The sequence below is a fragment of the Arachis ipaensis genome, chromosome B04 (assembly GCF_000816755.2).
Source record: "Arachis ipaensis cultivar K30076 chromosome B04, Araip1.1, whole genome shotgun sequence".
In the NCBI taxonomy this organism is placed as follows: Eukaryota; Viridiplantae; Streptophyta; class Magnoliopsida; order Fabales; family Fabaceae; genus Arachis; species Arachis ipaensis.
In genome coordinates this window covers 100,509,901-100,531,039 of record NC_029788.2, presented here as the reverse complement: position 1 = coordinate 100,531,039, position 21,139 = coordinate 100,509,901, and positions in this window count along the sequence as shown.

Genomic DNA, 21,139 nt, shown 5'->3' with positions numbered 1-21,139 from the left:
AAAAAGGGAACTCACTTTGAGTAAATTTGGCTTATGAGCCTGAGATGATTTGAGAAACGAGATTTCTAAAGCCAAGGCTGAAAAGAGTTGAAACTTGATTTCAAAGTGAAGCGATTTGAGAAAAAGTGATTTATGGCTTAAATGCCGGTTTTATGAATTTGATGATGTTGGATGGTGGAAGTGCTGTTTTGTTATGGGCCGGAATGGATGTGTATGATTATGAATATTGGCTGGTTCTGGATTGAACCGTGAGCCGGAATGGCTACGTATGATATTGATTTATGGCTGATTACCGAATGAGTTATGGGCCGTATGGCTGACTATGAATTATGAATTTAAGCCGGATGGCTGAGATGGATGTTGATCTATGGCTGGGACTGAATGAATATGTGCTTGAGATACCTGGGTAGTAGCAAGGGTTGTGGTTCGTCTCACTTGCTCCAGGTTAGAGACTGTGACGCCTGGGTAGTAGCGGTAGTAGTGGTGATTCCACTCGCTCCAGGTTGAGCTTTTAAACACCCGCCTGGGTAGTAGCCGCAGTAGTGATTATTCCACTTGCTCTGGGTCGAGCGGGTAGTAGCAATGGGGTTGTAGCTCAAACCTACTTGCTCCGCGATGGGTGTTTCTGTCCATGGTTAGCTATCAGGACGTTTCGAGTTGGCTGTATAACCGACAGATGATATCCTCAGCCACTAGGGACAGGCATGCATCATATGCATCTATGTGACATTATTTGGGTGTGCATATTGTACTTGGTTTTGCCTATGTGATTAACTGCTAATTGTTCTACTTGCTGTAACTGTTTGTTTGTGCTTGAACTTCCTATTTGTGTTTGCAACTGGGACTCTGTTGGATTGTGGTGATTGGTTGTTGGTTGGATTTGTTTGGGCCTAGGGCCGTGGTTGAAATGAGATGGACCGATGGTTGGTTTTGGTTTTGTGTGTTTCCGGTTTGGAAAGATATAAAAGGCTATTTTGGTTCAGTATAGATAAACTTGTAATATTATATATATATATATATGTGTGTGTGTGTGTATATATATATGGATGTACTTTTATGAGCTTTTGTATGTTGTATGGTATTCTGTGAATGTATGTTATCGGATGAAAGTATTTTTGGGAGCGGTTTCGCGGTTTAAAGTTTTAAACAGGCTCATATTTTAGTATTAAATATTATAAGTGTCGTCGTAATGTCTGAGCTATCAGAGTCGCGTAGCCGGAAGCATGAGCTTTGGTAGTTAGGGTGTTACAAGAAGTGAGGTGCATGCAATGGTACTCCTCTGCCGAGTGTATACCCCGCAAAATTAATAAATAATTAGTCAATAAATTAATTATTATTAAAAAATTAGAAAAATAATTTTTTATAATTTAGAGGAGAGAAATATTGAAAGTACAAATTTTGACACTAATTTTAAAAATTTTGGCCCAAAAACGGGCCAACAGGCTGAACCGGTATGACCGGGCTCAAACCAAGCCCAAGCCAAACCTATAAAACACCTTAAACAAGCATTCTTCTTTTTTCATTCTGCTGATACGGAGAAGAAGGTTGATTTACGTTAAATCCCTAATTCTCACCTCCAAAGATTCAATCTCCGTAACTTTTAATCTGGCGTTCCGATTGACGAGCCATCAGTGATCACGTGTTCGTCTTGAAATTCTCTTCAATTCTATTCGAACAAAGTGGTGAACTCTAGCAGCGGATAATCAATGGATTTTGTCCAATTGATCCATGGGTAAGATTGTGTTCTAATTGATTTGGAGTTCAATTGGGCGGTTTGGAACAAAATTCGGATAATTAGGCTTGAGGAATTGATGTTTGGAAGCTTGGAGCTTGTGAAAGGAGAGGTTTTTGAGGTGTTCTGAGCTTAGGGAGGAATCGGCCAAGGTATGGTTTTGGTTTCTTGTAGTTAATGTTGAATGTCACGTGAAAACTTAGGCTAGAAAACCTTAAGATAAGAATGAATTGAACGAATTATTGATAGATTGTGTATATGCTATATGATGTGTGGTTTGGTTTTTGTAAATAATTTTCTATTGGAGTTAGTTGGTTTTGTGAAAAGATTTAATGTTGGAAGTGGTTTGATTTTGAAATGATTTGATACTGAAAATAATTTGAATGATTGAGAGGTGTTTGGTTTGGTGGTTGGGACCCTTGAAGGGAGTCCAAGTTTTAGAAAATATGCTGCCGAAGTTTTTATGAAAAATTAGAGGCTTCATTTGAAGTATTTATTTAGAAGGATTTGGGTTTAAGGATTTTATGATTTGATTTTAAATTTGATTTATTTAGAAAAGAATGAATTAAGTTTTGAGTATGAATTTTTTATGAATGATGATGACATCGAGACTAATTGTTGACCCTCTGTCGCAAGATGTGATCGGACACTTTAACTCCCCGGGTTCTCCCATGGGCATGCATATATATATGGATTTTGAATATTATATTATATTTGAGATTGGAGTTTGACTCCATGGAATATTATATTTGAGCTTGGAGTTTGACTCTATGGAATATTATATTATTGAGCTTGGAGTTTGACTCAATGGATATTATTTTTGAGCTTAGGGATGCGCGCACAGAGGGACTGTCCAATGGTTAACTACCAGGACATGTCGGGTTGGCTGTATAACTGACAGATGAGACTCATCAGCCATAGGACAGGCATACATCATATGCATTTCTTTGTTTTTCTTGATTGTGCATCGTTTTGGTTTGCTTAACTATTTAACTCTGCTTATCTGCTACTTGTTCTACTTGCTGTAATTGCTCCTCTATCTGTGTTTTTCTTGCTTGAATTGTATGTGTATGTTTTCTGAGAAACCCTCTTAGCGGAGGTGTGAGGGGGGTTGTTCCACCGGTGATTCGGAGGATTGGAGGAAATAGAAAGTGAAGTGTTAAGTTAATTGCGGTTTAAAGTTTCAAACAGGCTCATATTTTAGTATTAAATAATATAAGTGTCGTCGTAATGTCCGAGCTATCAGAGTCGCGTAGCCGGAAGCATGAGCTTTGGTAGTTAGGGTGTTACAAGAAGTGAGGTGCATGCAATGGTACTCCTCTGCCGAGTGTATACCCCGCAAAATTAATAAATAATTAGTCAATAAATTAATTATTATTAAAAAATTAGAAAAATAATTTTTTATAATTTAGAGGAGAGAAATATTGAAAGTACAAATTTTGACACTAATTTTAAAAATTTTGGCCCAAAAACGGGCCAACAGGCTGAACCGGTATGACCGGGCTCAAACCAAGCCCAAGCCAAACCTATAAAACACCTTAAACAAGCATTCTTCTTTTTTCATTCTGCTGATACGGAGAAGAAGGTTGATTTACGTTAAATCCCTAATTCTCACCTCCAAAGATTCAATCTCCGTAACTTTTAATCTGGCGTTCCGATTGACGAGCCATCAGTGATCACGTGTTCGTCTTGAAATTCTCTTCAATTCTATTCGAACAAAGTGGTGAACTCTAGCAGCGGATAATCAATGGATTTTGTCCAATTGATCCATGGGTAAGATTGTGTTCTAATTGATTTGGAGTTCAATTGGGCGGTTTGGAACAAAATTCGGATAATTAGGCTTGAGGAATTGATGTTTGGAAGCTTGGAGCTTGTGAAAGGAGAGGTTTTTGAGGTGTTCTGAGCTTAGGGAGGAATCGGCCAAGGTATGGTTTTGGTTTCTTGTAGTTAATGTTGAATGTCACGTGAAAACTTAGGCTAGAAAACCTTAAGATAAGAATGAATTGAACGAATTATTGATAGATTGTGTATATGCTATATGATGTGTGGTTTGGTTTTTGTAAATAATTTTCTATTGGAGTTAGTTGGTTTTGTGAAAAGATTTAATGTTGGAAGTGGTTTGATTTTGAAATGATTTGATACTGAAAATAATTTGAATGATTGAGAGGTGTTTGGTTTGGTGGTTGGGACCCTTGAAGGGAGTCCAAGTTTTAGAAAATATGCTGCCGAAGTTTTTATGAAAAATTAGAGGCTTCATTTGAAGTATTTATTTAGAAGGATTTGGGTTTAAGGATTTTATGATTTGATTTTAAATTTGATTTATTTAGAAAAGAATGAATTAAGTTTTGAGTATGAATTTTTTATGAATGATGATGACATCGAGACTAATTGTTGACCCTCTGTCGCAAGATGTGATCGGACACTTTAACTCCCCGGGTTCTCCCATGGGCATGCATATATATATGGATTTTGAATATTATATTATATTTGAGATTGGAGTTTGACTCCATGGAATATTATATTTGAGCTTGGAGTTTGACTCTATGGAATATTATATTATTGAGCTTGGAGTTTGACTCAATGGATATTATTTTTGAGCTTAGGGATGCGCGCACAGAGGGACTGTCCAATGGTTAACTACCAGGACATGTCGGGTTGGCTGTATAACTGACAGATGAGACTCATCAGCCATAGGACAGGCATACATCATATGCATTTCTTTGTTTTTCTTGATTGTGCATCGTTTTGGTTTGCTTAACTATTTAACTCTGCTTATCTGCTACTTGTTCTACTTGCTGTAATTGCTCCTCTATCTGTGTTTTTCTTGCTTGAATTGTATGTGTATGTTTTCTGAGAAACCCTCTTAGCGGAGGTGTGAGGGGGGTTGTTCCACCGGTGATTCGGAGGATTGGAGGAAATAGAAAGTGAAGTGTTAAGTTAAAGTTAGATTTAGAACTTGAATACCTTAGATAACTTACTTAATTTATGCTTTAGTTGGGTCTTTAAGCTGAAATTTGAGTGTCGAAGTTCTAGGAACGCCTCTAGCTTTTCCGAAACCTCTTATATTAACTACGTGGGTACCTTTACCATGCTGAGAAGCTCCGGTTCTCATTCCATATATATTCTGTTGTTTTTCATATGCAGGTCGAGAAGCACCTCGCTGAGCGTCTGGAGTTTCCTATGCAAGCAAAGTGTGGTTATTATGGGATGTTGTATTTTGTTTTAATGCTATGTATATATGTATATAGATTCTCCTTTGTATATATTTTATGTTTGTCCCTCCTAGAGGTTGACTTGGAGAAACAGGTATTTATTCTGTAGTTTGAGTTAATATTTGGGTTGTGTATATATATATATACTCTGGCTGGCCTTAGCTTTGCAGGTCGAGTCTGGAGCTTGATATCTGTGTTTTGGAACTCTGATCTATATATTATGTTTATAGCCTTCTTTTCATCTTACCTATCCATTTTACGATTATCCACGCGAGCGTGAGACGATTTTCTGTTTTCGCTTTTGTTTAGCTTATTCTTCAAGGCTCCTAGATATAATTTCTTTTAACTATATTTATATAAGTCTTTTCTTTTAAAGGTCGTAATATCTCGTCACCTCTGCTTTATGACTTAAGCGTAAGGCTCTGTGTGGTAGGGTGTTACATTATGGTATCAGAGCAGTTCGTTCCTATAGAGCCTGAGAGACTGACTCACTATGCTTCTGGGCATACTTTGGGTGTATATATATATGCTAATTTGGATATCTAATTGATATATGTGGCATATTTGTTTATGCGCATGCATTTGGAACTTTGAAGTATTAGACTTGAGATATTGAGACTGATCACCTTGATATCACTTGTTTGGTGTGAACAGGAACTAAATGAAGACTCGTGGACGCACAGGCAGTCGAGGCAGAGGCCGAAATAGTAATGCGAAACCTGAAACCACAATGAATAATCCTTTGAACTTTACGAATGCCCTGGAGAACATGGCGGCTGCTATGCAGACAACGGCTGAGGCCCTTGGTCAGCAAGTTAATAACGGAAATAGGGGTAATGGTGGAAATGGGCCTATGACTTTAGCAACTTTTTTGAAGATAAACCCACTAACATTTAGAGGAACCACAAATTCCACAGAGGCTGATAATTGGTTTCAAGTGATGGAATGAGCCTTGTGAGCGCAACAAGTGCCTGAAGATCAATGTGTTGAGTTTACTACTTTTCAGCTGATGGGTGAAGCTCAGTATTGGTGGCAGGAGACCTGACGCCTTCTGCAGCGAGATAATGTTGCAATCCCTTGGGATGTATTTCAATCCGAGTTTTATAAGAAGTATTTCCTAAAATCAGTAAAGACGGTGAAGGAGCTTGAGTTGCTACAGCTGAAGAAGGGTCCATGTCAGTGACAGAGTATACCAGTCGATTTGAGGAACTATGCCAGTTCTCTAGGATTTGTCAGGGTGCTCCGGAGGATTTTGAAGAATGGAAATGCATAAAATATGAAGGTGATCTGCGGAATGACATCCTGAGTACAGTGGGCCCGATGGAGATCAGAGTTTTCTTTGAACTGGTAAATAAGAGTTGAGTTACTAAGGATTGTGTGAGATGTAAGAACCAGATTTTTAGTAAATAGACTTTTCTGGATAGAAAAAAATGAAAAATAAAAAGAAAAAGAGAATTACGAGGTCAAACTTGGCTTTATGAGGGTTATTAATCCCTCTAAGTCAAATTTGACTAATGGATATTAAATACTATCTTATCATTGGCTTAGTTACCACACCAGAAACTTTTGAGCTACAAAAATGCTTTTAGTGACGATTGTGCGCACACCGAAAAAAAAATTCTAGTAACCGAAAACCTCAGAACTAGTGATAAAAGTAATTTCTATTCAAGTAAATGTGTCTCTAGCTTTATAATAGCTATCTCTTCATGATTTACTTCTTTAAGAATAGTTATTAGTCATTAATTGTTTTACTGTCTAGTAAAAGTTATCCGAACTGAATTTCTGTCTAGTATTCCACAAATGACTTCTAAAGGCCCCGAATCCTCTTGCTTGCTACCCTAGTAACTCGGCCCCACTCTCTTAGCCTCTAGGCCAAGATTATCTCAGCCTCTCACCCCTCTCTGCTGTGTTTTTAACCACAAATAATTAACCACGGTTAACTGCAGATAAACACATCATTATGATGTTGAATGTGTTTCCTCGAAATCACGTCCCTTCTCTCTTGCTATCAGCCCATTTATGTCTAATTTTTCCAGCCCTCTTTTACCACATTTAATTAGGATAGTCTTCATATTTTTATTTAAGAAAATTACCAAGCAAAAATTCAATAACATTTTACCATAAAGAGAGAGATAAGAACCGTAAGTGAGAGAGGAGGAACAGAGAAATTCTACACATCCTACCTGCATTTTCAGCACCTTATATCACCATTCATACACTATTCTTCAAGTGTTCTTCAAGGACTCAAACCATACAAGTACAAACTATTGTCCGTTTTCACCAATCTTTGCGTTTATACCGAATTTGGCTAGGTAAACTCTTGTTCTTTCTCTTTTTCTTTTCCTTTTAAAAATAAATAGTAACCATGATGAATCCTTACTCTCCTCTATGTATATAGAACTCCTCTTGAAGCACCCATGGAGCACGCCTAAGGAATTAAGGAGTTTCGAGCTCACCGTAGTTCAATTTTGACGTTTTGCGACACTTTAGGCCCAAAAACGAAGCTCACCACCACCAGCTGTGTTTCTGCCCGTATATGCACGTTTTCTAGTGTGAGAAATGTTTACTAACTGAATTACATAAGAGGTAAGGGTTAGGATTAGTTAGAGTATGGTTGTGCTTATTTTCAATGCTTATATGAGTCGCTTTGTGGTGAATTTTATGCTTATTTTGAATTTCTAGAAATTTTGTGAGTTACCACTATTTTGGCTTGATAAATATGTGTAAAATACTGTTATATTACCTCTGGATTTCATGTGAAAACAGCTGGAAACATGGAAGCGCTTGGGGTTTAGGTTTCAAGTTTAAAACATCACAAAAAGTGAAGAAAAACATAAAAACTGCACCTCTGAAATTTCAGTCACTAAGAGCACGAAAATTATGGTAAAAAAGAGTTAAAAAGTAGTTACAAAAATAGTTTTAATCCTATGGAACAAAGGAGGAAAGGTAAAAAGGGTGTTATGGTCATTTTTGGGTAAAAAGAGAGTCAAAAATATAATTTAAATGAAAAATAAGTAAAATTGTGAATTTAGTGTCATTAAGGGTAAAATAGTAATTATATAAATTAGTTGGGTCAAGATTATAATTATAAAAAAGTTTCGGGCCTAAATAAAAGCTTTAGTAAAAGTTAGAAGTAAAACAGTAAAAAGTAGTAACTGGAATAAGTAAATAAAATTAATAAAGGGTAAATTTGGTTTTAGATCCCTTAGGGTGAAAATTAGCATTTAATAAAATTATTAGGAATAATTTTAATCATAGGCAACTAATAGGATTAATCCAGTAAAATTTTGATGCTAAATAAGGTTAAACGGTAAAAACTAGAGTACTTAGGGGCATATTAGTAATTTCAGGCATAAAGTCAAATTAAAAATGAATAATTAATTTAATCAAGGAGAAAAGGTATGTTAGAAAAATATGAAGATACAATGATAAAATAATAACATTAGGGGTGAAAGCATCATTAAAAACCTAATGAAAATGGTAAAAAGAAAAGTTAAATAAAAGAGGGCAAAATGGAAAAATGTGACAAGGCTGAGATATTTTAAGGAAGATCCGGGAACAAGTTTTTATAAAAGAAGGGAGGAGAAGTCTCTTAGAAAGAAATTCTGTTGAGATGTGCCGCGGAAGAAGAAACTGTACACCCCAAGGTGTTGAGAAGTACCTGGCAGAGCGGACTTCCATACCGCCTGGTCAGAGACTATATGAACGTGGGGACGCCCGCCATATGGACTGCTACTCACTGGGAGCACCTTATATTTTTGGACCATTCTTTATTAGTGCCGCAATTGTATTACGGGCACCAGTGCGCGACCGACCCAGTGGAGTAGCCATATCCGGACTTGGGCCGGGTAACGTCGGGCTGCAGGTAGCCAACCGACGCATGAGATCATGACCTATGTAGGACCAGACATGCATCATACTTGTTTGCTGCATTCCTTTGCTTGTGTCTGCTTATTTGTATATGTGACTGTTATACTGTTATATACTTGTGATTACATCTGTTTGTATGATTGATTACTGTTGTGACCTTATAAACGATTCGACTTAGACTGCGGATCCCCTTAGGTTTTTCGTATAGTACCCTACTGGGAACCTTAGGTTCTCACCTCCTTTTTTCCATGTCCGCAGATAGGGACCGGCGTGATCTTCTTTGAGTACCCAGCGTATGGCAGATACGTGGACTCCGCGACGGGGAGTGCGGTGTTTTGGGGTAGTTCGCGTACATGCACCTACTATCTTCCCGACCGTCCTTTCTCTCACCCTCTACTTAGCCAGGAGTTTGACCCTGACACGCCTTATGATACACTGCTATCCGAGCTTCACCCGGGTAGAGGCCAGTATCCTTTTCCGCCTTACCCTCTGAATATGACAGAGCCAATACCGCAGTCTCCGATCATTGACATACCTGAGTATCCACCATGGTTCAACCCCGATGAGGATCAAGTAGTTCCTGACATACCTATGCCCGACACTCCACCACCATCCCCTATAGCTGAGCTAGGATTCGACGGGCCAGGAGTTCTTGAAAGCTCTAGTTCTGCACCTTCAACCGAGTTTAGCTCAGAGGCATGGATTGACCATATGATGGCAGATCTATACTCTAGTTCTTTTGAGACCGGGGAAGAGGACTCCACAGAGGATGCGAGCAGCAACAACATCACCGGTGCGTCAGAGTGATTCCCTCACTTTAGCATACTGTGATAGTAGTTTCTGTAGACCCAGTATCAGCAGCAGTGTAACAGCCCAGATCACCTGCTAGCACGATATTGTCCGCTTTGGCACACAAGACCTCACGGTTTTGTCTTTGACGATAGGGATGATAGCCAAAGTCCCCCACACTCACTCGTCAAAATGCGTCACGCTAGGGAGAGGTATCCACACCCTTATAAGGCATGCTTCGTTCCCCTCTCCAACCGATGTGGGCCTTACAATCCACCCCTAAGGGAGTCCAGTGCCCTCGCTGGCACATCGATCTGGGTTCCACCTCTGATACCATCTGTAATAGCCCAGACCACCCGCTAGCACGATATTGGCCGCTTTGGCACACAAGGCCTCACGGTTTTGCCTTTGACGATAGGGATGATAGCCAAAGCCCCCACACTCACTCGTCAAAATGCATCACGCTAGGGAGAGGTATCCACACCCTTATAAGGCATGCTTCGTTCCCCTCCCCAACCGATGTAGGCCTTACAAGCAGCAGTAGTAGTAGTAATGGTAGTAGTTTTAATAATAGTGGTCCTTGCCCTCGCTCTTGAATATTCTTTTTAGAGGGCTATCTCTTTTCATTTATTTAATAATGTAGAACGGGTCCTAGTCTAGGGTGGCTCTTGTGAGTCGGGGCCTGTAAGCATTAAAGATGGAGTACGTACATAATATAATAAGTAATTAAGTATGAACTTGTCTTTTGTGATGAATTAAGCCTCTGGGCGTCTCATGTATGATATGAGTATGCTATGCTATGCTTTTCCGTTTCTTGTATTAACTGCTTAATTTACAATTATTCCGATATGCGTGACTAAATACACGATTCTCGACTAGCGCTACAGGCTCATATGTATACACCTAATATATGGTCTAAAATATCTAAAGTTAGCTAAATAGTAGTACCTAGCTACTAGCCTTGGTCATGACAGGCTAGAAGTTAGGTTGTTACACGAGAAAGGCAGTATTGGACAAGGGTGATCACCGAGCTTTTGTTAGGAGAGATCAGGGAAGGAACTTCGCGCCTAGAGGACAAAATTTTAAGCAAGGAGGCTATGTTCCACAACTACGTCAGGGCCATAACACCTTCCAGAGATTTAACAATAACAAAAATCAAGGAAGAGGCAAAGAAAAGTAGATTCAGAATCCTCCCAACAACTTGACATGTAAGAGATGTGGGGCATATCATCCGAACACTTTGTGCAGAGTTGGACTGGGTGTATGCTACTACTGTGGTGGAGCCGGACATCTGGCCTAGAATTGTCCAGAGAGGAAGAGACAGGAAGCTGAGAGAGTTCAGCAGCAGGGACATGTGTTTACCATGATGGCGGATGGTGCTGAGAGATCAGACACTTTGATTAAAGGTAATTGTGAAATTGGTGGTAAAATCTTAATTGCTTTATTTGATACTAGGGCATCATATTCGTTTATATCGTTTGAGAAAGCTAGTGAGTTAGCATTGAAAATAACCATGTTAGCTGATAAACCCCATTTTTAGGGTTTATCTTGTACTTAATTTAGGGGATTTTATCAACTTTTCTCACATTTATTCAACGAAATGGCATGGTTTCATGACTTTCTCCTAATTTGTGCTTAAGAGTGAAAACATACTTTTTAGGCATTTAATTTGCTAATTTTAATTCACCTTTGATTCCACTAGATGCCTTGATGAGTTTGTTAGTGAATTCAGGTTTAAGAGGCAAGGAATGGATCAAGGGAGTGAGGAGAAAAGCATGCAAGATGGAGAATTCATGGAAAAACAAGGATTTGGAGTGCATACATTGGCGCGCACGCGTGACATGATGCGTACACGTGGGAAGTAAAATGCCAAGCGACGCGTACGCGTGACCCATGCGTACGCGTCGCAACTCGCACGTGACCTCATTAAAGTGAAAACACTGGGGGCAATTTCTGAGCTTCTCAGGCCCAAATCCAACTGATTCCAGAGACTAAGAGGGGTCAAAGGGGAAAGCAATTAGGAGTTTTTGCCATGCTTTAGTTAGTTTCTAGAGAGAGAAGCTCTCTCTTCTCTCTAGAATTAGGTTTGATGTAGATTAGGATTTCTTTAGATCTAGGTTTAATTTATGCTTTGATTTACTTTTCTTTTACAATTTCTTGTTCCTTTTCCTTTGCTTCTCTAGTTTAGTATTTTACTCTTTGTATTTGTTTACCTTGTTGTTGATGCACTCTTGTTTCTTTCATTTTCCTTTTAATGCAAATTATGTTTTATGTTCCTTTATTGTTGATTTGAACTGTTGTTGTTAATTTCCTTGCAATTGATAGTTGTAGATTTACATTTCTTGCAATTTTATCTTGCTTTCCTTTTATGCCTTCCAAGTGTTTGATAAAATAATTGGGAGGATGTTAGGATAGATTTTTGTGTTCTTGGCTTGGGATGGTAACTTAGGTGAACTTGAATTGCTAATGTCTAAGCGATTGATAATTGATGTCTATTGACTTCAAAAAAAAAGTACCTCGCTAACTAACTATGCTTTTAACAACGAATAAGGCTCATATAATAAATAATAGATAATAATTAGGATCACAAATTGGTAGCACTCAGTTTCTGGTATGTCCTAGGCGTACTGAAAATTGGGTCGTTACAATTTCTCTAGCTTCCACTATGTTAATTAGTGAGGTGGCTAGGACTTATGGATTAGGATTGATGTAGCTCTTTGACTTTCCTTCACTTGTTAGAGGATGACTTAATGGGATTGATCCTTGCAATTATCATATTGTGGTTAGTAACAAGGATAAAGATCCTTAACCATCAACCCTTTCCAAGACCTTTTTATCATTTGAATTTCATTTACTTTCTTGCTATTTATTTCTCTTGTCCCTTATTCAAAACCACAAAACACCTTGCCATAACCAATAATTGAGCACACTTCCCTGCAATTCCTTGAGAGACGACCCGAGGTTTAAATACTTCGGTTATTTTTATTGGGGTTTATACTTGTGACAAACAAAATTTTTATTGAGGATTGTTTGTTGGTTTAGAACTATACTTGCAACGAGAATTTAATAGTGAAATTCTAAACCATACAAAAAATTCTCTTCATCATTAGCCCATGACTTGCAAGTACATACTCCTGCCTTTGAGGCTGTCGTAACTAGATTAGGTTGTCAACAAGTTCCGTTCCGAATTAAGCACCGAACTTTTGTCCATGATTTAATTTGTCTGCCAATGACTACCCTTGATCTCATTCTGGGATTACACTGGTTATCAAAGAATCATGTTCTGCTCGATTGCTTTGAAAGATCACTATAGTTTATGTCGGGAGGTTCAGAAGGACCGGTGGTGGCGAATGGATATTACTTGAATCCTGTCATGGTGAATTGTAATGGAAGTAAGTGTTCGGGATTCATACTGTTGGCTGCCAGTGTATCAAGTGATGAACAAAGTTTGAACCAGATTCCAGTTGTGAATGAATTTCCAGAAGTATTTCCTGAGGATATACCTGAATTTCCTCCCTCCCGAGAAATTGAACTTGCGATTGAGCTGGTTCCTGGAGCAAGACCAATTTCAATTGCGCCTTACCGAATGTCACCTTTGAAGCAGGCTGAACTTAAGGTTCAGCTGGAGGAGTTAATGAATAAGAACTTCATTTGTTCGAGCGTTTCTCCGTGGGGAGCACGGGTGTTGTTGGTGAAGAAGAAGGATGGAAGTATGCGGCTATGTGTAGATTACAGACAACTGAACAAAGTAACTGTAAAGAACAAATACCCATTGCTGAGAATTGATGATCTAATGGACCAATTGCATGGAGCTGGTGCCTTTTCTAAGATCGACTTAAGGTCTGGTTATCACCAGATAAGAATGAGAGATCAAGATATCCTGAAAACCGCTTTCAGAACTTGATATAGTCACTATGAATACACTGTGATGTCATTTGGGTTAACCAATGCCCCTGCTGTGTTCATGGACTATATGAACCGGATATTCCGTCCTTTCCTGGATAGATTCGTCATCGTCTTCATTGATGATATTCTAATCTACTCTAAGACTAAGGAGGAGCACATGGAGAACTTGCGGATCGTGCTGCAGATTCTGAAAGAGATGAAGTTGTATGCAAAACTTTCTAAATGTGAATTCTGAAAGATTGAGTTGAAGTTTCTGGGTCAAGTAGTGAGTAAGCAGGGAATAGCTGTAGATCCTTCTAAGGTTGAGGCAGTAATGGATTGGGAACGACCTACATCAGTGACGGAGATTAGAAGCTTCTTAGGTTTGGTAGGATATTATCGAAGGTTTATCGAGGACTTTTCACAAATTGCATTGTCTTTGACAAAGTTAACTCGAAAGGATGCGCCATTTGTTTGGACATCGGAATATGAGGAGAGCTTTCAAGCTTTGAAGCAAAAACTAACTACAATGCCTGTGCTTGTGTTACCTGAACCTAATGAGCCTTTTGAAGTGTATTGCAATGCTTCATTGAAAAGTTTGGGGTGTGTGTTGATGCAACACCAGAACGTGGTAGCTTATGCATTGCGTCAGCTAAGACCTCATGAGATGAATTATCCATCGTGTTTTATTGTCTCTGAATCCTAGTGCATCCTTATACGTAACCATATTTTCTACTGTATTCTAGTGAGAGTGGCTGAATTGGTGGCTGAAAAGTGGTGTATAAATAGCATTTTTGAAGAAAAATAAAGTCATAACTTTACTTTCTTGTTTGATTCCTATATTATCAATTTACTTTATCACTCTTAACATAAATAAAGTTTAAAATTACTACTTTAAAAAGTGTTATATATATAAAAGTTGGTAAATAATATTTAAGAAAATGTCTTTATTGCAACCACAAGTTATAATAAACATAAATAAGATTATTAAATTTTTTTTATTCTCTAATCAGTTTTTTCGTTGTGTGAATGCTTTAAAAATACTCTAATTTTGTTCGCAACAAAAACTACAAATTTGGCAAAAAAAAATAGATAACCAACTTTTGCAAATTTGGCACTTTAGAGCCACAAAAGAAACAATATATTACAATCATAATTTACAAATAAAGGATGAAAGACAAATCTCAATAAAAAATTACCTATTATTATTGTGCTTTGTTCATGTTTTGCAGCTTGCATTTCAAAATCTTGTTCGATATTCTTAAATATTTTTATTTCACTTGTCAACTTAAATTTTATGTCAAGATCACCATATACATATTTAATTTATATCTAGTAGGCTAGATGTTATCGGTTTACGTTTTTCAAATTTATCAATATTGAACTGAAAAGTTAGATTTAATAAATATTTAATGTCATAAAGATTTTTGCGAAGCTGTAAATCTTAACGAATACCTAAAATCTTTAAGTAAGGCTCCATAATCTTCTTTCTTCTTTAAAATATTTTGGTCATGTATTCTCTAGCCTTATGACTAATTTGATAAAAAAAATCAACTGCAATTTTATTTTCACTATCCACAATATACATCATACAAACAATAAATTATAGTCTAACAAGTTTAGTTCAACTGTTAAAGCAAGATAAGTAATTAAGCCTATCAACACAATCAAAATTTGTTAAACTTCAGCCAATTTATGCACAATCGACCTTATCCAGGTCAACTTTTAATATGGAAGGAGTACTACCAACTACTAAAAAATGGCTAGGACAGAGCTCAAACTTGAACCCCCATCATGTGATGTATTAGAATTGAAATCATGTCTCCTAAATTAATTTTAAAAATATTATCTTAAAAAATGTGGAACTTGTAATACATTTTCTTTATGTCTAGGAATGCGTGAACATTTGGAGATGAGTGATCCAACAACATTGGATTAGAAAAGGAGAACGGATCTTCTCCGGTGGAAAAAAAATTGACACTGTCCAGTATTTGATCTCAACCCTTGATAAAATCAACCGTCCTAATTATAATTATAATTATGACTTTATTTTATTTTTCTAGCATTCTCACGTACTAGCTTCTTTTACTTTTATTATCTTCCCGTGCTTATTTTCTTTTCACCATCTTCTCTGGAAAATTAAATTTCTGAACTTCTATTATATTCTTCTTTTCAAGCAGTTGATTTTTAATGATGTCTTGTGATGCTAATAGAAGGCCATTACAGACTCAGGTTGAGGATAACGCTTCTTCTCCTTCGACATTGAGGTTTTGTGCTTTCATTATCATTCTCATTTTTTTATCTAATTCCCTAACTCAAGTCTTCTTTCCCAATAATTTGATAATATGTTCAGTTTGACATTACTTTTTTTTTCAAGCTATAATTTTTCTGATTGAAAATTAATAAACTGTGCTCTATGAGTACTTTTTTTTAATGTTTATGTTCTTATAATTGAATCTTTAAATTAGTTTTTTTGTTACAATTAAAAAAAGTAATTTTTAATATTTTTTAGTTTTTTTTATTTTAGGATGTCCAATAATTCTACTATTTTTTTGAATGCCCAAAATATGGATGTAGAATTTTATTGGCTACCTAAATTGGAAAAAATCTTTAACATTGTAGAAGAGACATGGCAATTTTGGATTGATTATGGTGGCAGGATGGGATTTGGTGGACGCAAGCAATGTTCTAAAAAAAATGCAGATAAAAAAAATTCTAAGTCTTAGGTTCGTCTGTGTCAAAGAAGGTATTCGTAAATCAGACAAAAGAGATTTTTTGACGGTCATTCCTAGACTTGAAACAAGGACTAATTGTTTTATAAAATTAGGAATCAAATATATTAAAGACATTGAAAAGCATGTGATTCATGATTTCTTTTTAGTGAGCATAATCATCCTTTACATCTTCCACATGCAACTCACATGTTAGCATGTGAACGAAAAATATCTTAGGTTCAAGTTCGAGAAATTGAATTGGAAAATGACTCGAAAATCACACAACAGGCTTCATTTGAATTGATGAGTAGACAAGTTGGTGGAAGAGAAAACATTGGTTATACACGTTTAGACCAAAAAAATTACCTTTGTAGCCAAAGAATGAGAAGCATGACATATAGGAAGGCAGGTAGCTTGTTAGCATATTTTCAATAAGAATCTCTAGAAAATCTATCATTTAGTCATGCTATTTAGTCAGATCTGGAAGAACAAATAACAAATATTTTTTGGGCTGATACAAAAATGATTATAGATTATGAATATTTTGCTGATGTGGTTACTCTTGACACCACATATAATACGAATCATGCTTGTAGGCCTTTGGGTGTGTTTGCAGGATTTAATTATTTTAGAGGGGTAGTAATATTTGGAGCTGCACTTCTTTATGATGAGAGTTCAGATTCATTTGAATGATTGTTTAGAAAATTTTTGAAGACACACAAAGACAAGAAGCCTCAAACTATTTTCACAGATCAAGCTCCTGCAATGGCTAGTGGTTTGGCTAAGGTAATGCCTGAAACATATCATGCTTTATGTTCTTGGCATTTGATGCAAAATAGCATAAAACATCTTGATAATTTGATGAAGAATAGTTTTTATTTTCTGCAAGACTTTAAAGCATGTATGTATGAATATGTTGATGGTTTCAGTGGCTAAGAGAAGGGGGGTTGAATCTTAGCCCCCTTTTTTATGTTGCTAACGCTTGCTGAACTCAGAGGAGACTTTTCTGTTTTAGCTCGTCTCTGAACACGAGACTTTTTGTTTTTGCTCGTCACTTGCCACGAGACTTTTTGTTTTGTCTCGTCACTTGGCACGAGACATTTTAGTTTTTGCTCCTGTGCAGTAGAAAACAGAAATGGAGTTGGAGAGAAGAAAGATTACACCCAGATATATCCTGGTTCAGCTGCTAAGTGCAGTGCAGCCTACATCCAGTCTCCATCACAAACATGATGGAATTTCACTATAATCAATCTGATTACAACTTGTAAAGTGCTAACCCAACTTACAAGGGGATTCCCACAGAATCATGAAACACAACATAGATGAACAAAGGACCTCTAAGGACATCTATGGATTTTTCTTTTAATTTTGCACTCTCTGCCTTTTTCCGCTCTATGGCTTTTTCATTACAAACCTCACTGTTTGCCTTTTTCCATGAGACTCAAGACATGACAAAATTAAACAGAAAAATACAAAACAGAATACATTGAAGGAGAAGATAAAACTGTTAGCTCAGGTAGCTCTGAGAACACTGTGCATTGCACTCTCAAATTTTCTCCTTGCTTCAAACAGTGACTGTCCACCCTTATTATAGAAGAGGGAGCCTCCACTTATTGAAGCTAAAACCGAACCAACTTCTTCCTCCTTCAACAAACAGAAACCGGTTCGGCCACATAGAGAGAGAAGAGATAACCATGCATTAACCAACATGCAATTACCTCTAGTCCTTTCTTGATCATCACCCTTCATCAATCCGAGCTCTCCATTCTTGGCTTGCTCTCCAAGATGGATTTCTGGCCCTTGATGCTTCATGATGATAATGACTTCATCTGCTTCAATCTCTGCCTCAACCATCACTTCGCCACTCTAGCTACTTGCTGTGGTGGTTGAGCAGAATCAAAGACAAGCCATGCTTCAAGAATCTCCTCCATACTGGCCGAATCTTCAACGTCCATTTTTGAGCATGAAAGGCTCAAGATACATCACCAAATCTAACCAAATATAGTGAATATCTCAGCCACAGCTCATTTTTATTTTAGTATGTTTTCTTGCCATCATTAGCTTGATGGTCTTGATGCATGCAGCTTCTTCCTTCTGTTGGTTGAAGAACATTTCTTCCATTGTTTCCTGGACAAGGACCGAAAGAAGAAGAAGAAAGAGATGAGAGAGAATGTGAAGTTAAAGTAAAAGCAATTAAATGAAGATGAAACATATTGATAGATTGCTTTTACTTCCCTTGATTTGAGTAGCGTATAGCATTAATCATAATGATTCCCATCAAATCAAAGTCAAGTTCTCTCTCATGTTTCCAAAGCTAACATATTAGGATTTGAAATCCATTCTTAACAAGAGATGGAATCCGTTGGAGAGTATGAAGCCATTTAGCTTTCATTTAAACTTGGTTTCGGACCAAGCTTGGAAACTTTCATCAAAATAATGTTGGGCTTGGTAGCATTAGGATTTAATCTGGCCCAAATGGTTAACATTTGCTTTCTTGATGAATTTGATTTCGGATCAAGCATAGGAAGCATTCATCAAAATTAAATATGGGCTTGGCTATAATAACATTGAGCTTGGCCCATCAGTAAAAATTCAGCCACTAAATATAACACATGCAGCAAGGCTGATTTTTAATTTGAGCTAGCAACATTTTTATTTTCTGGCCCAAGGTAAAATCTGCACCACAAAATTATTAATTAACATATGTTAAGTGAAATCAAATTAATAATTTTGTAATTAAATATTTCAATAATGTTTGTTCATCATCAAAATTAAATAGGAGTTTTCCAAACTCATCAATCTCCTCCTTGATGACAAACATTATTAAAATTGAAATGGAAAGAAATTTAAAGATTGAGTAAAAAAATACTCCCTTTGATTTTGAATTTCTCCCCCTTTCTAAATGTCACATTGCTCTCCCTTGATGTGTGCTTATTTTACCAAGGGAAACATTAACCTGTAACATTTGAATCAAGCTTCAAGTAACAATGTTATTTAGCATATTTTATGATGCTAAATGCTTGATTTATGAGCAGTTTTAATTGATAATCAAAACTCATTTGATATCATAAACTAATTTACTGCTCAACCTTTTTTCAAACAAAAATTTATCAAATATTTTCCAAACATTTCCTGTTAGTATATCAGAGCAAAACAAAATGATGGAAAAATATTTGAAGTACACATGATCAAAACAAGGCAGTTTTAATACATTACACAATTTAAAGGAACTGCCAAAAATAAGTTTTCCAAACCAACCAGCTTATCAATGCTGAAACAATAGCCAGGCATCAAAGATAACTCAAACATCATTATAAACCAAATGCCAAATGAGTATTAACTAATCATGATAAACCAAATGCTTCATGCAGTTCAAACAGCAGTGACCATAGTAAAACAGATGCTATAACAACATTCATTCTTTGAACAAGGGTGATCATGAATTTTCCATTTTGAAAATTTCATCCCCTGTTCCCCTATTTCTCCAGCCCCTATTTCGTTCCAATTTCAATTTTGGAAACACATAAATTTCCTCCCCCTTTTGTCATCATGGGGGCACCTGCACAAAACATGATCAACACAGCAAAATATTCAAGAAAAAGTAGCAAGAGTATATGACAATATCCTAGAGATTATCCTAGAGCAGGGAGTATCAAGTCATGCTCATACAAAAAACAGATTGAGCCTAATGGAGCCAATATCAAACAGAGTAAAGAAACAGTCACTAATCATCAGAAAAATTAATTTGTTCTTCAGCATTTCCGTCACTATCATCTCCCAAATCTTCTTTAAAACGTTCCATCATCAGATTAACCCTTTCTTTGCAATTGTTCCAAGCTTTCTCACTTTCATAAGCTTGTTTGCGGGCTTCTTTGTGGGATTTATACATCAGATCTGCCATGTTCGAAAGTTCTCCCAAAATCTGTTTGATGGACTTAATTGTTTTGGAAGATTCTGGCCTGCCTTCATACTCACTATCCGATGCAGCAGATTTTCGCCCTTTGGTGTCCTTAGTTGCTCCTCCTCCTCTAATTGAAGACACCTTGTTTTCTACAGCCTCATTCAACAAATCAACTTTAAAGTACTAAATATTCTAGTTAAAAACATACCATAAGGCAGGTTAGCCTTTCTGGTGCTTCTAACAGAATCCCACATGTGCCTAATCATAATATAACCAAAGGATATAGGAGTAGAAGTAACCAAAGCAAATAAGATGAAACAGTCAGAAAATATTACTCGGTTGTGTGAGCCACTTTGGGGAGTCAGAATATGAGTGATGATCCGGTGAAGCAGGGAATTGACCGGTCCTAGAGCTTTATGTGTTGGAATGGTGCCATGCAATCCAGAAAGGTTCTCGCAAATGTGCTTGAGAACAGTTTTGTATGGAACGCCAACTTGTGTGTCCCATTTTTCCACCATGTACGCTCGCGGTCCTTCATCTTTGAACCCAAGGGCCGCTCCAATTGTCTCAGCATCAAGGGCTATTTGAACCCTTTTGACATAGAAATGAAGGGTGCCGTCAATGAGCCGCATATTGGCATAAAACTCTCGAACAAGACCAGGGTAGACTGGTTTCTGGATGAGAAGCAGAGGCTTCTAGTTGAGGAGTTCAAATAGAGAGGAGATATTGATACCCTTGTTGGTGAGATTTTCAAGGCTAACAAGATAGGTTGTGCACAAATGACGCTTCTCCATAACCTCTTTATGAAACTCAAAAGAGGTGCAAGAGTTAAATCTGCTTGGATCAAAGTGGGAGTGAGTCTTGCCATACTTGTCTCTGAATTCCATGGATTCCAAGTTTGGAGGTTCAGTAGTGTCATTGAGTGCAAACCCCTGATTCTTTTGAGAGCTTTTTCCAGGAGTAGTCCGTTTCGGTGATGAGAGTGGAGGTGAAGGAATGGGAAAAGTATGAGATTCTTGCTCTTCTTCCTCTTGGG